Source organism: Kogia breviceps, chromosome 13, assembly GCF_026419965.1.
Source record: "Kogia breviceps isolate mKogBre1 chromosome 13, mKogBre1 haplotype 1, whole genome shotgun sequence".
Taxonomy (NCBI): Eukaryota; Metazoa; Chordata; class Mammalia; order Artiodactyla; family Physeteridae; genus Kogia; species Kogia breviceps.
Window position 1 is genome coordinate 39,712,059 of NC_081322.1, and position 15,760 is coordinate 39,727,818.

General features: G+C 40.8%; 1 protein-coding gene across 1 annotated transcript in view; it reads right to left on the reverse strand.

Annotated features, from left to right (window-relative positions):
- The window catches only part of SCML4 (Scm polycomb group protein like 4), a 130,634-nt gene extending 117,242 nt beyond the window's left edge, over positions 1 to 13,392 (reverse strand). The window contains exon 1 of the mRNA XM_059083935.2: positions 13,341 to 13,392. The gene's annotated coding sequence lies outside the window, so the exon portion shown is untranslated. The remainder of the gene's footprint in view (positions 1 to 13,340) is intronic.
- Between the last annotated feature and the right edge of the window lie 2,368 nt (positions 13,393 to 15,760).

Sequence of the window (15,760 nt, forward strand, 5' to 3'; positions counted from 1 at the left end):
CGCAGTGGTTGAGAATCCACCTGCCGATGCAGGGGACGCAGGTTCGTGCCCCGGTCCGGGAAGATCCCACATGCCGCGGAGCGGCTGGGCCCTTGAGCCATGGCCGCTGAGCCTGTGCATCCGGAGCCTGCGCTCCACAAAGGGAGAGGCCACAACAGTGAGAGGCCCGCGTACCGAAAAAAGAAAAAAAAAAAAGCAGCAACACTGGGACCAAGTTCCATTTATGTGATCGATAAATGAAGCTGATGAAAAAGAACGCACACCTGCCTCCCCACAAATAATTTAGGGAGAACGTGTCTGAGTTTGTGGGAGAGTAAAGAGGAGATTATACAGTTTGGTGCCACCAGATTCTCTCTAAATCACAACTGGTCAAACAGTAACAGTAGCAATCCCAGGGCAGCCCGCGATGTGGATTTCGGAATATACTCCTGTTACTCCAGGTGTCACATAGACTCAGTGGAATGACTTTTCAGCCTAATGCAAAGTGAGAATTGCCACTGGGTAATAAACTCCTTTCTGTCCTAAAATAATCACTGCAAGAAGCAGTGATAGTCCACGAAGTAATCACTTCAAGAAGCAAGAGGTGTTTTACCTCCTCAGTGGTGGCAAAGTGCCTCTTCAGGTTGAAAAATGCTGATTTATTCCAGAATGCAGGAATCCTGCTGGCTGTTCGTCTCCATCCCCCGCTCCTGAAGGCAGGGATGTTCTTGACTGTGTCAGAACTGCCAGTTTAACCCAGCAGGAAGTTTTGTCTCCAGCATCCTGTTCTAGCCAGGTCTATTAGCTGAGACAGGCAACAGCTCACCAACGCTAACATTTGAAGAACCCAGAGGGTGGAGAGAGAGGTCTGACTCCTGGAAGGAGTGATTTGCACACATCGCCACTTGCCTTCCAGCTGTTGTGGCCAAATAGCAGTGTCCCTCCTCAAGCTGCCCCTGGATGCCACCCACAAGTGACCAACAGCACTGGGGAGTGGGGCACAGGGGTTTTGTTGTGGAGCAGGCTGCTCTGAAGTGCCCAGAGGTCCTCTGCCTCCTCAGACATTTATACACATAGGTCAGAATAAGCCACATTTCAAACAGCCCTGAGCACGTCTAAAATGGCCTGCAGCTCCTCTTCTTTGAGCCTCAGTCTGAATCTCAGCATCTGACAACCCCAGGGTGAGACTCTGAAGACGTATTAAGGAACGAACCCTTGCCAGAACGGAAACCGAGATGAGCGCAACAGTGAAAAACACTTAGAACCTCGTGGGCTCACAGCCAAAGACTCGAACTTGGTTTGAACGTACCAACGAATGCAGGATTCGCCACAGCGATTTACAGCAGAGATTCTAGCAGAGATTTACAGCAGAGACTAGCGTGTGGCGCTCTTGCAAATGCAGAGGTTTTGGGGGGAAAGGTAGAAAAGGAAAATTAAGAAAGAGAAAGTGACAGATGCAAATGCAATCCAAACACTCCGAGTCACTCTTTCAACCTCAGAAATTTTACAATTTGAGTGATCCTAATGGTCTTTGAAGCACATTGGAAAATGTCACAATAGATGTTTGAATTAAAATCCAGTAGGTTTGCCAAAAGACCAATTGTTAAAAATTGGCAAGATTCCAGAGAACTTACTATGCTGCAGACTGCCGGGGGCTGAGAGAATTGTTAATTCCAGAGAAAGTTAATTATCACCTTATTGATAAAAGGGTAATTTTTAAAGCTTATGGTGTGGCTTTTGTGACTCAATTAAAATTTAGAGTAATTTACTAGACACAGTGGTGGCTTCTGTTACATTATATAGTATAAAACCATTTGATTTTTCTCCCAGGGGCTGTTTTTTTATCCCCCTCGCCTCTCCTCACCTGTCTGCCTTTGAAGGCAACAAAAACATTAAAAACATGTAAATCTCAAACTAGCCTTTAGAGAGATTGCAGGATTAAGAAGTATGTCCAGGAGACACTTAAACAAAGCTCTCCTAGAAATGTCAGATTTGTCCACCGAAATTAAGAATCACATGTGCTCAAACCAAAAGGGACCGCTTTCACAAACTTCATTTCCAAAATGTGAGACCTAATTTTATGTCCTTTGTTAATTTGATGGGAAAAGAGTCTTTCCTCATCTCTTTTCCCTTCTCTCCCACGCCATCTGCAAATAAAAGCAGAGGCTCCGTGGAAGAAAAGCCTCAAGGAATGAAACTGGAGGTGCTTGGGCTGTGAAGCTCCCAGGCAGTGTCGCCTCCTGCTCTCTCCAGGACGTTTTGATCGGGGTAAGAACGCCCGGCCACCTGGCGTCAGTGTGACGCTGAGACTTCCAAGGGTACAGACTCGGGAGAAACCTCGTCCCGCGGAGCTCTGCCCGGGGCCCCAGGGAGCCAGTTCCGAGCTCCACCCCACCTCTGCCTGCCAGGACCCCGTGTTCGCTCTAAAGTGTCTTCAGGAGCGAGTGAATGTGTGTGATGTGTCAGCCAGCCACGCCGAACTGCAGACCTCCAAAACACTCTAAACTATAACTTCCCACGTGTGTGTAAAGATATTTCTCTCTGAGCATTCCTTGTTTTGATTTAAGGGCACTTCAGCAATGTTTCCTTAAACTTGTTGTAATATTTAAGATCCAAAATTTAGATTAAAAAATATATAAAAGCCGCCACGATATGAGAGGTTTCTGCAGGTGATTTTTCACATCATTTAAAGTTTAAAAACTTTTTAAAATTCTATCTTTGTACTCTGGGGCATCGCTTGAATTTTATAATAAGCAAATGTTATTTCACATTTTAAAAGTCATTATTCTTTCAAATTTTCAATATAAAAGTTTTACAGCAGAGACAGTACCTGGGGTTGGCTTGTGTTCTAGCAGCTGGTCTGCTTGTCTTACCTGCTGTTGGAGGAGCTCCTGCGACCCCAGCCCGAAGAAGCCAAGAACTAGAAAGTGAAACTGCTTCTGCTGGTTTCACTTGCCTCAAAAACACACCACCAAAAGCAAATAGATGACCCAAAGCAATTTACTCTTGTATCTCTTATTGTTTTCTTTCTATTATTGTTCATTTACTTGTCAGTTTTTTAAATTCTTGCTGTTGTGGTTTGGGGGGGGGGTCCTGGCGGCAAAATAGAAGTCATTTTAGTGGCACAGGGAAGAAATTTAAACATGTTAAACATAAAAGAACTGGGTGTTTGCAGAATTTTCACTTTTCTTATAATTCCACAAATCAAGCAGACAAATTATTTACAAAAATATTACACAGCCTCTCCACATACACAAAGATAAAGAAAACACATTCATATTTTTAAAAATATCTGTCACAAATATGTTTGAAAGGTAGATTGTGAAGCCACCAGACAACTTCCCTAAAACTGAAGGCTCTACATTCACATTTTATTTGAGTTTAGACGATTCACTAGGTAATCTTCACCGAGCGCTGTTGCTCAAATACCCGCTTCATTTTTTCAGGCTAGTTCTACCAAACAATACACACAAAAATGCTGCACATGAATATTGCACCCCTAGGTAGTTACTTTTCCACACTATAAATTCCTTCATAGTTATTTTTATGCTTTCACTCCAAATATCCTATCTTATATATATATTTTAAAGTCTTGAGGGAAAAAAAAGCAACTATGTTTCTCACTCTTCAAAAATGGTTCCTCTGGTTGAAAAGGAAGAAAAACAGAGTATACAACAAACATCTGGATTCTGAAGTGACTGGATTACTTTCTCAAATACCACAATTTCTGAGACGAACCAAAAAGCCACTTTCTCAGGAAGCTACTGATTGTCGGACCCTCTTGAGTATCATCACAGAATCCAGCGCCTCCTCTCCTTCACTGTTACAGGTAATAGAAAGAACTTTTGAGCACCTCAACCATCAAATCTAATGATTACCTGCAGCCCGCACCTCACCCTCATCCACTGTCCTGTCCGGCTCAGCAAGCAATCACGCCCCTGGATTCAAGTCACACAAAGCCCTACCTGGGAAGGAGGTGACTCTGTATTTGAACTTGGGAAAACTGCTCCTGACACTCCATAGTCACCTGGTTTTTTTCCCCAAAACTAACCAACACCAGCAACTAGCAATAAATAGTATTCTCATCTATGCTGGTAAATTAGGAAAAACTAGTACAAACACATAAAAAATATTCCATCTGAGATATAAAAAACAAAATTCAATTATAAAAACCACTCTTACATGTTCACAACATACTGATTATAAAAATTAAATTTTAGGTAAATATTTTTATCCCAAGACATACTACAATTTTTTAAATTAAAAAAACAGAACAAAGCAAAGTGAAATCATCATGCCAAAAAAACCCACTAACCAATTATTTGAGTGCACATTTGGGAAAAAAAATAACTTTCTACATATTCAAATGCAGAGTGAAAGAGTAGTATATGTACCCCAAATTGATAAACTATATAATTCTATACTATGTCTTCCCCTCTGAGATCTGGTCAAGAAATCAAACACTGTATTTTGAGTAGGAGGAACTAAAGTTTACCTGCCTGCCTCAGCGGTTTTAGTGCAGGACACTCGTGCATTGCTGTAAATGTAGGCATGCAATCCAGAAGAACTGAAACAGGTAATCTGTTATGCTTCTAGTGAAAAGAGAAGGATCCCATGTCAATGGCACACCCTCCGATTGTGCATCTCCCTTACCTACAGCTCGTTCACCAGAGCCCTGATCAGGTTCTTTACCAGGCCAGGAATGTTGACTCAGAAGACAGATGACTTTCAGTACATGCAAACCGAGTATTGCAAAAGCTAATCTTCCACCCGTGTGTTAGTAGCTCACAGTTAGTCTCCAGCAGCCCTGCTCTCCGGCTGCAAACATCTCATTAGACTAATGCATTCAGCACAGGCAGAAAACTCGATTTACCATAGCTACAGCAATGAATTTCCATTACGATGACAGCTTCAACCACATCATATCCAGAAAACCAGCCAACCACTGGCTTTTAAAGAACACACACATTTTACATGCGGAAAACGAGGTGCGCGAGTGTGTGTGTGTGTGTGTGTGTGTGTGTGTTTTGTGTTTCCTTCCTCTTAGCAGCCCAACTAAGAGAAATGTGCAGTGTAGCTTTTTGCTGACACGAGCTGCAAGGTAATGACACTTTTGCTTCTTTGGTAGTTACGTCCTTGTAATAACCTGAATTATGTCACAATTGTCAGAATGGGTGTTTCCAACATTTCGGTTTTCCTTACCCCTCCTCTGTTGCCATAGAAACCAGACTGTAACATCATCTCTTTGTCCCAGTCCTGCAGCAATGTGCCAGCACTGGGCTTATAAGATACTGGTGATCTGAAGGAGTGAATGCTTGACTTTGAACAAATAAAATAAAAAGAATTATTCTAATGACATTGTTGTTCAGGAGAGACTGTGTGTTTGCCAGAGGAGTGTGCCTATACAGGTGATCACACCATGCTCATACATACTGACTCTACAGCTGCATACAACACATAAGGTTAGTTCTTTTAAACGGGGCACTGACTTGGGCTCCAGATTTGTGCATAAGTGCAGAAGCGTAAACATGGTTTACACTCATAAACATGGTCGGGTCCTGCATGAGGTAGAATGGTCCTCACATGGGATAAGGGCTACTATTCATCCTCCATGCCCTATTGTTTTCTCTGTGGCCAATCAATTTATAGTGGTAAAGGGACTTTTTCTTCTTTTTTTTGTAAAGCGGAGCAAGGCTCCCAATTGCCCATTTCATTCACCCCATTCTGGCATTTTATTCCCAAGTATTTCCTACAAGATGAAACATCCATTTAATATGTGACCACCTGCAGGCTTATTCCTGGGGGTGAACAACAAGCAAATTAAGCCAGGACTAAACATCAACCAGGGATAATTAAGGTTTAGGCCGCAACTTGGACATTTACTGAGAATGAAAAAAATGAAATTACAATTTGAGGTTTTTCCAAATACATATACAGAGTCACAATAGAAAGAAATAAGAAATCTCTCTCCTCAAATTATAAACATAGAAAAAAATTAACTTTTGTTGAAGTCAAAGCATTGTACTTATTGAACAAGAAGTAAATTCACCACTTAATCATCTAATTTTGTTGTTTTGTTTTGTGTGCGAAAAGGCAAGTTTGGTAGTTTTTCATTTTGCTCATTTAATATAAGTTCATTTCATTAAAGGAGGAGGAGGAAGAGGAGGGAGGGAGAGGAAGAGGAGGAGGAAAGAAAACAGGACCCAGTGGATGATTTCAATTTGGCCAGCATTTCTACTGCAGCCACAGTGGTAGTATTTATGCCCATGGCCTTGAACACAATCCTACACTATACTCAGTGAAGCACCTTGGCCTGAGATGCTAGACAAGTCTTTGCTTTAAAATATTTCTTCAGATAAATCAAATAAAAATTTCCTAGATAACCTAGAGTATTTCCCAATTTCTGTAAAAGAAGAAAAAGGCTTGTCAAGATCTGCCAGAAATAAAGGAGTTTTCAGTTTTCCTACCCAGCTCTAGAGAATTTGTGATTCTGGTCCTTGGGGTGCACAAGACCCGTCCTTAAGCCAAGTGTGTCTGGGATGCAGGCACTGGCATCACAGGTCAATTGCACAATGAGGCTTAAAACGGAAATTAACTAAACCTGATTTGCTTTTAAAAAGTAGATAGATGCTTGATGGATAGACAGATAGATAGATGATAGATAAATAGATAAGTAATATTACTGGGATTTCTTTCTTTATACAACCATGACTGTGGGTCTTAAGTAATTAAGTTCATGTTTTTAAAAATCCTCAATGTTTTTAATTCCTAGAAAAATTTAAGTTAAACATGTAAGAGAAAGGAAATTTGGTGGGATGGCTGCATACAAGCTAAGGGGTCTGTTGAGAAGACAAGGGGCCCTTCCGAGCTAATGTATCTCCAGGTTTTATACATCCCTGGGCTAGGATCAGGATGCTTAGGCTATGCCACGTTGTTAATTTTCTTTGGTACTGTGGTTACATTTCTGTCTCAGACCACAGGCAGCACGCTCCACTCTTTCTGCACAAATGCTACTGGGTTGGTGGTTAGCAAGAGGCAGCCAGAGGGAACAGGTTAATTTGGGGGCATCTCAAATGCAAACCTTCTTAGAGTAGCCTCTCTCTAAAGAGTAATCCCTATGTCAGCTGCTGGTAAAGAGTTCTGGTTCCAACACAAGAATCAGGTGGAGAGGGCTGTGTACTGGACAAAGGAGTCAGTGCTATGGGAAAAACAACCCTTGTTATCATAATAATAGCCAACATTTACTGGGGAAATATCATGTACCAGCCCTTTTCATATGTTATCTCATTTACAACAACCCTATGAAATAAGTATTGAGTACCATCCCCATTTTACAGAAAATGAAACTGAGACTTGAGGACTTTAAATAAGTTGCTTGGGCAACTTATTTAAATTTAAATACTTATTTAAAGTATGCAGCTCAGAAGTGTTGCATACAGGACTGACCCAGGCATTTTGTCCCCAAAGACACAGTACTTAGTCATTTGGCCACATGGCCTCCTGGCACTGCCCCTTGTTCCAGCTCTGCCATTAACCCAAAAACATTGGTCGAATGTTATTACACTCTTCTTCTATAACATGGGGATGGGGGTAGGAGACTAGATCACTTTTGTGGTCCCTTATGGTCCTGACATTCTACAGTCCAATGAATTGCTTTATCTGCTGGGCTGGAACAGACAAATGCTTTGAGTTGGAGGAGAACTCAGTTATGGTTGTGGCTATGGCCATGACTACTAAGGGGAAAAAAGCACCCTCTCTTTCATTAGAATAAGATCTGATAAGCTAGTGCTTTGGGCTGTCAATCTGGGATGGAGGTAGAGGGGAGAGAGCATAGAGAAAAGAACAGGGAAGTTTTAAAGGCCGAGATCCCATTCCTGACGTAGCAAAAGGAGACCAGTTTTCCGCAATCAAGAAGCCCCATGACACTGCTTCCACACCATTCAACGCAGACTTTTCCCTGAATGTTCCTGAAAATTTGAGAAGTTTCAGGGTTATGGAAGGTATGAGGCTTATGATCCCATTTTGCCAGAGGGGAAATCGAGGCAGCAAATGGTTAACCTGGTTAGTCAGACAAGAGGTAAACAATTAGTAGACGCAGATCTCCTAGTTTCTCCAAACTGCCACTTCTTCAACACAAAGCCCTACCTTCCACAGGGCCAGATTTGTTTAAACTACACAAGCAGGAATCTTTCAAAATTAGAAGCAAAACTGTTCTTTGTAGTGAAGTTAAACAGGAAACAATCTCAAAGTCCAATAAAAAGAGATTATTTAAGTTAATGTATCATGCGTCCATACTATAGAATATACACTGTAACCACCAAAAAGGATGTCATAGAAAGCCATGACATGAAAAAACGTTCTCAATATATAGTTGCCAAAAAATGCAAGTTACAAAAGAATATGCAGAATAGAATCTTATTTTGAAAAAAAGAAAAAGATTTGCAAAATACTGGAGCTATGGTAATAGTGATGATCCCTTGGTGATAGGATTATGAGTAATTTTTATCTTCTTAATCTTTCTTTTTTATATTATCTATAAAGGAACACCTACTTTATGTGGTAATAAAAAGTTAATGTGAATTAATTGATTAGTGACAATTTTTCCTTATCACATCTGCAAACATATTTGCTTATAATTCTCATAAATCTTAAACCTCAAATTTCTTTTACATCAATGAAATAAAAATAAATCCTGTGCCTGGTGGTTGTAAGCTACATTCAGCCATGGCCTTAGCCAGTGCTTCAAGCTTGAAGACTGCTCCCCAACTCTCTCAAGTTATCCTGCTGTCCTCAACTCTGGGCTTCACCATCACCTAATATCTTTGAGCCCATGCAGCCTACTCAGCACAACTAACACAAAATCAGGGACAGACTCCCTATCCTTCTATGCCCAAGGGCTCCCACGGTTTGTGGGGTCCTTTCACACCTGCTCAGTCTTGTTTTAGTAAAGCCATATTCTAAAGATAAATGGGTTGGTGAGGGGAGAAGTTGATCAAATGAAGTGAAAATCACTCCCATCCAAGGAAAAAATGACTCATTAAAATTCTCTTGGGCCTAAAACTTAGTTCCTTTCAGATGGGGCCTACTGTATTTGTGGTTCTGGGCCTGTGGCCCTGGCTGATATTCAGGGATTGACTTAGTGGAAATATTTGTCTCAGGATCTGGCAGTTTTGGTGGTAGCAAGTCCAGTGACCCTCATCCCAGGGGCAGTGTCTGGTAACAGGATTGATCAGTGAGGGCATGTGCTGACAGCCAGGAGAGCTGCGGGAGACAATAACCGGGACTTTTCTTTGGTAACTAGTCTGTAGATTCCAAGCTGCCAAGGAACCAGTCTTGTTCTCCACTGAAACCCCCACATGTGTCTGGTCTGTAGTAGGAAATCAACAAATAATTATTGCTTAATGAATAAAAGAAACTAGGGGTTAAAAAGGTGACCTAATCTTAATCAATATTAGTATAAGCCTTTAGACCTGATTCCTTTTCCCCCCCAAAAAGTGACTGACTTTGGATATTTGCCATCAGAAAAAAAAAAAAATCCTAATCTGTTAAAACTGAAAGGATGACTTCCATTTCCTATCTCCTTCTACCTTTATGCCCTAAAAATGCTGTCTCCTTGGGATCACTTCTGCTTTGAGCCATGTTTGTTCGAAACTGATGAACTTTTATTCAGCATTCATAAAGGTGATCTCCAAACACTTTTGGCTACTTGATAGGTTTCCTTTTAGCTCCTAAAATATTTTCCCCAAGTTAAATATGAGCGTTCAATGTTATAATGCTGAGAAACTCCTAGAATTAGATAAAGTGAGCCTCAGCCATACCTGTATGTATACTCCAAAGAGACAGAAAAAGAAACTTCAAATAAAATAAAGAGTATATGCAATTTACTCTTTTTTAACCTGAATAGCCAAAGCAATCTTGAGAAAGAAAAACGAAGCTGGAAGAAACAGGTTCCCTGACTTCAGACTATACTCAAAGCTACAGTAATCAAAACAGTATGGTACTGGCACAAAAAAAGACACATAGATCAATGGAACAGGATAGAAAGCCCAGAAATAAACCCACACACCTATGGTCAATCAATCTACAGCAAGGGAGGCAAGATTAAAATGGAGAAAAGACAGTCTCTTCAATAAGTGGTGCTGGAAAAACTGAATAGCTACATGTGAAAGAACAAAATTAGAACATTCCCTAACACAATATACAAAAATAAACTAAAAATGGATTAAAGACCCAAATGTAAGACTGGATACTATAAAACTCTAGAGGAAAATATAGGCAGAACACTCTTTGACATAAATCAGAGCAATAACTTTTTGGATCCATCTCCTAGAGTAACAGATAAAAACAAAAATAAACAAATGGGACCTAATTAAACTTAAAATCTTTTGCACAGCAAAAGAAACCAAAAACAAAACAAAAAGACAACATACAGAATGGGAGAAAATATTTGCAAAGGATGCATCTGACAAGGGATTAATTTCCAAAATATACAAACAGCTCATACAGCTCAATATAAAAAAAAAAAACCCAATCAAAAAATGGGCAGAAGACCTAAATAGACATTTCTCCAAAGAAGACATACAGATGGACAACAGGAACATGAAAAAATGCTCAACATTGCTAATTATTAGAGAAATCCAAACCCAAACTAAAATGAGGTATCACCTCACTCTAGTCAGAATGGCCACCAACAAAAAACTACAAATAATAAATGATGAAGAGGATATGGAGAAAAAGGAACCCTCCTACACTGTTGGTGGGAATGTAAATTGGTACAGCCACTATGGAAAACGGTATGGAGCTTCTTTAAAAAACTAAAAATAGAGGTGCCATTTGATCCTGCAATCCCACTCCTAGGCATATATCTGGAGAAAATTATAATTGGAAAAGACATATGCACCCCAATATTCATTGCAGCACTATTTACAATAGCCAAGACGTGGAAGCAACCTAAATGTCCATTGACAGATGAATGGATAAAGAAGATGTCATGTATACACAAACACACACACACAAAACACACAATGGAATATTACTCAGCCATAAAAAAGAATGAAATAATGTCATTTGCAGCAACATGGATGGACATAGAAACTATCATACTAAGTGAAGTAAGCCAGACAAAGACAAATATCATATGATATGGTTTATATGTAGAATCTTAAAAAAAAAGATACAAATGAACTTATTTACAAAACATAAATAGACCCACAGACATGGAATACAAAATTATGGTTACCAAAGGAGAAAGGGCAGGAGGGGGGATAAATTAAGAGTTTGGGATTAACACATACACACTACTATATATAAAATAGATAAACAACAAGCACCTACTATGTAGCACAGGGAACTATACTCAATATTTTGTAATAAACTATAAAGGAAAAGAATCTGAAAAAGAATTTATATATATATATATATATATATATATATATATATATATACACACACACACACATATATATATACACACACATATCACTGAATCACTGAATCACTGTGCTGTACACCTGAAACTAACACAACATTGTAAATCAACTATACTTCAATTTTAAAAAAAGGAGTATATGCAATTTAGCTGATAACAATTACCTCCTCTGGACCCAATTTCTACAGAAAGATGTGTGTGTGTGTGTGTGTGTGTGTGTGTGTGTGTGTGTGTGAAGTAGGAAGGACACACCAGGGGGCTCAGCTAAAAGAAACTCTACATTTTAAAAATGTCATTTAGAGAATAGCCCATTGGGGGTTGCCTGCAGTTTCAGTTTCTAGAATAAAGTCATTGATCACCTGAAACTCCATCTCCCTTTATTTGAGGGAAGATCTTCAAGATGGGCCCTTTAGTTACCAGAAGGCAAGAACACAACCATTGTCCTTGAAACAGAACTTGAATGCAGATGATACAGTCTGAAAATTTTCACTGTCTTTAGATTAAAAAGTAGCTGGTTGGTGAATAAAAAGCAACTGGTTGATGAATTCCCTGTAAGGATAACCAAATTTAGTATGGGCCACAATTTTAATAAGCCCACTTGGTTAGAAGCTGAACCCAGAAAACTGAGTCTGGGGCCAAGAGGAAGGAAGAGAGAAGTAAGGTTGCATTGACAGTAAAAATAACTCAGCATTCATTGGCAGGGAGTCCAGTGAGCTTTCAGTGAGGCTGACCCAACTCAATGATATGACAAAACACCTGGTCTGAATCATCCTATGCCTGGCTTCCCACATGGTCACAATATGGCTGCCACTTGCTTCTAGGCCACATACTTCCCGATTCACATTCAACACAAAGGAGAGCTTCTCCAGGTACCTTCCACAGAGGAGCTAGGAAGCTTCTTTCCTAGAGCAACCTGTCAACATCTCTCTCATCTCATTGGCTGCAGTTGGGCCATGCCCCATCCCTGAACCAATGACAGCCACTAATATATGCTGATTGGCTTAAGCCCACCTTTGGAGGGGGTGGGAGATGGATTCTGCTTTGCCCCAGGCACAGGAGCTGCCTGGGGAGGACTGGATACCTGAATAATTGCAGTGCTCTTGGCCAAAAGGGAAAGGAATGGGTGCCAAGGGACCATAACCAGCAAGAAGTGACTGATTAGTAGAAGGTAGGGAGGGGGAGATCTGAGAGGAGAGAAGAGCTTGGTGGGTTGGGGGATAAAGAGATGGCAGGATGCTATGCGCTGCGCATGTGACCCTCACTCCTACAGCACTCTCAGACATGATCTTCAGGAAAGACCACAGAAATTGTGAAGTGCTTGACGTGGTTGAAGTTCTTGTAGAAATTGGTGAAGATGCTGAGTTTTGCTCTGTTTTGGTGAAGATGTTGAGCACATGAGAAGCCAGGGACAAATAAAAAAGGGATTCAAAAACTGTTAAGCCTGGGGAAGTAGTTAATTGTTAAGCCATATGGGGAGAACTCTGGACTTCCCTGGGATGTGAAAATCAGGAATTTAAGGGACAGAAAGGCAGCCAGCTGACAAAGGGGCTAGAGCCATGTAAGTTGGGTGTATATTCAGCTATATTGCACTCTTAAGTAAAGGGGAGGGATCTTCTGGAGATCCTTGACTGGAATTGGTACTCTCCAGATGAGCTATTCAAGACTGAATGACTCACACTTTGAGAAGAGTGTTGTGAACTATTGGGATTACCTTAATCTAGCTGCACAGCTCACCCCTAAACTGCATGTGTGTGTTTTGTGAGATGAGAGATAAAAGCCAGGCCCTGACTGAAGGGAATCGATGGGAGGGTCGGTTCTGTCCTCTTGAACAATGTAGGGGCTGCAGGCAAGCCTTGGGAAAATGGCCAGGTGGAAACTGAAGGAGTTCCTACAGCTTAGGGCTCAAGGGATGCTATAGGGACTCAGAGATTACCTGCTTTTGGCAGCAACAGGACATGTGGCAGCACCGTCTGGGAATGGGTCCTTTACTGACCTTCCAGTGATGGAGACCAGGAACAACCTCTGGACTAGTACAAAACCCAGAGAGTTTGGGGGACTCTCTAGTGAGGGATGCCCATCTTCTCCTGGTTTGTGGGAGTTATATTCATATGAACACTAAAAGAGATGGGAATAGCAAAAACTAAAATGAAAAGAAAATTTAACAAGAAACATACAAATTTTATGTGAAGCTCAGCGGCTCAGAGCAAGTATTCTGGCTTGACCCCATCTGTGACCTTGGGTGAAGAAACTCAACTGCTCTGCACTTTATTTAATTTCTCTTGTCTGTAAAATGGGCATAGTACTACTGTTGTGAGGATGAAATGAATTAGAATAGATATAATGTCAAGATGTTAGAATAGTGCCTCGAATGAATGAATGAATGAATAAATAAATACATAAATAGCTATAATAGGGAAAAGGGAATCTAAACGGCACAAACACACTTGAGAAACAGGAGAAAAGGGGGATGAAAGCAACAAAATTGTAGAAGCTGCAAAGCAAATGGGCTGATGGACGAGAGGGATATGACCTGGTGGGCCCACGATATCTGAACCTTTATTCTGAAGTGAGGGGTCCCAGGATGCACACACTTCACACCATGAAAGCCTCTGAAACTGGAGGCTTCAGGAATCTCCAAAAGTAGAAGTGAGAGGGGACTAAGAACAAGAAGACCAGATCCCCTCCCCACCCCTATGCTGCTGGTGTTGGCCCCTCAATCCTGACTAAACAAAGGATTACTCTATTCTTGAGGACACAGGCCCACCTGAGGGCAGAGGTGCTGTCCCCAAAACAGGATTCAGAAAAAATTCATATCCTTAACCATGGGACCCACAGAGCCCACCACGACTTAGCTGTCAGATTGTTTGCAGGGAGACTTAGACTCCCAGGCAGGACATCAGAGGGAGAAAAGATCTACACACACTGACAGGTGGGGTTCACATGAACGGCCCAGCAAGATCCCCCCTCAGTGAAGCCCACCAGTGACAAGGCTACCCATACGCAGAAAGCTTCCAATCACATATTAAGGGGCTCACTAAATTTGATTCTTTGGTCTGAAAGACAGAGACTAAAACCAACAAACAGGAAGAAAAGGAATCTGGAGAAAAAAAATTTTTTTTTAAATTATGATTAATGTCCTGGAAGACATAATACAACATATTGCATCAATAACATGAGAATGGGTTGCTATTTTTTAAAAAGACATTTAAAAGGATAAAAGAGGATCCTTGGAATTAAAAATATGAGAGTAGAAATGGAAAATGTAATAGAAAGATCAAAGGATATTGTCAAGATAAGAGAGAAAAGCTAAAAGAAGGAATCTAGAAGAAATTAGGGGATCAGTGTAGGAGATGCATGGCAGGCTGATGCCCCCTAAGAAGTGAGATGCATGTCCCTCCTGGCTTTACCCTCCTGCAAGTTTATTTCAGCTAGTTTTTGGTTGTATTTGGATGTCTTCTTGGGAAAACAAGGGTTTTGGAGCTTCCTAGGCCATTGTGCTGACGTAAATAATCTTAAGCAAATTTTGATTGCAGCAATTTTTGTTCCTGTACTTTAAGATGTATTTTAGAAACAGAGAATAAATTTCTTCAGGCAGATTTATACATCCTTTAAAAAAAACATGCTGTTTTGGAAAAGTATGTTAACTGGAATATTGTTGCTCTCTCATTTGAAAATACTTTAGCGGAAGTACTCTAAAGACATACAGATGAATTTGGAGCTGGCACAGAAATGAGTCCTACAGGTCAGAGTTATCCTGTCTCCTTATTCTCAGAGTTTTATCCCTCACCCATTCAAAGGCCACATCATCAACATCTTAACTGATAAAACTACACTTTAGGTACCACTTTAGGTAAAGTCTGATTTCCAGATGCTAAACCCCTAACCACATCACAAGACCTAGAGACTTTCCACCCAGGGCTTACCAACAACATGGAGTGCCCTCACTGTCTCTGGACCTCCCAAGCACTGGCCACAGCATACATCATCGTCCAATTCTTTAGTCAGGGATGGGAGTAGCTCTCTCACTAATAATTTTGATTGCCCAGATAGGTGTGGTGACTCCTCAAACAGGTGATGACATCTGTTAATATTTTACTACAACCAATTTGTACAAAACAAAACACAATACACATTGTATTACATAAGCTCCCACTTTCTCAAAAAAATGATAATCAGGACCACATATCCCAGGACTCCCTCAGAATCTGCCTAAATTTAGCCATTTCTTTATATGCTTGCCTTGCTAAATCCTGTATATTTGGGAAGTTGTCTGGCATACAAATGCCAGTCTTCCCCACAATATTACATACTCCTCCCTTTTCAGCTGGGATATGATCAGGGCCGTGAAGTTCT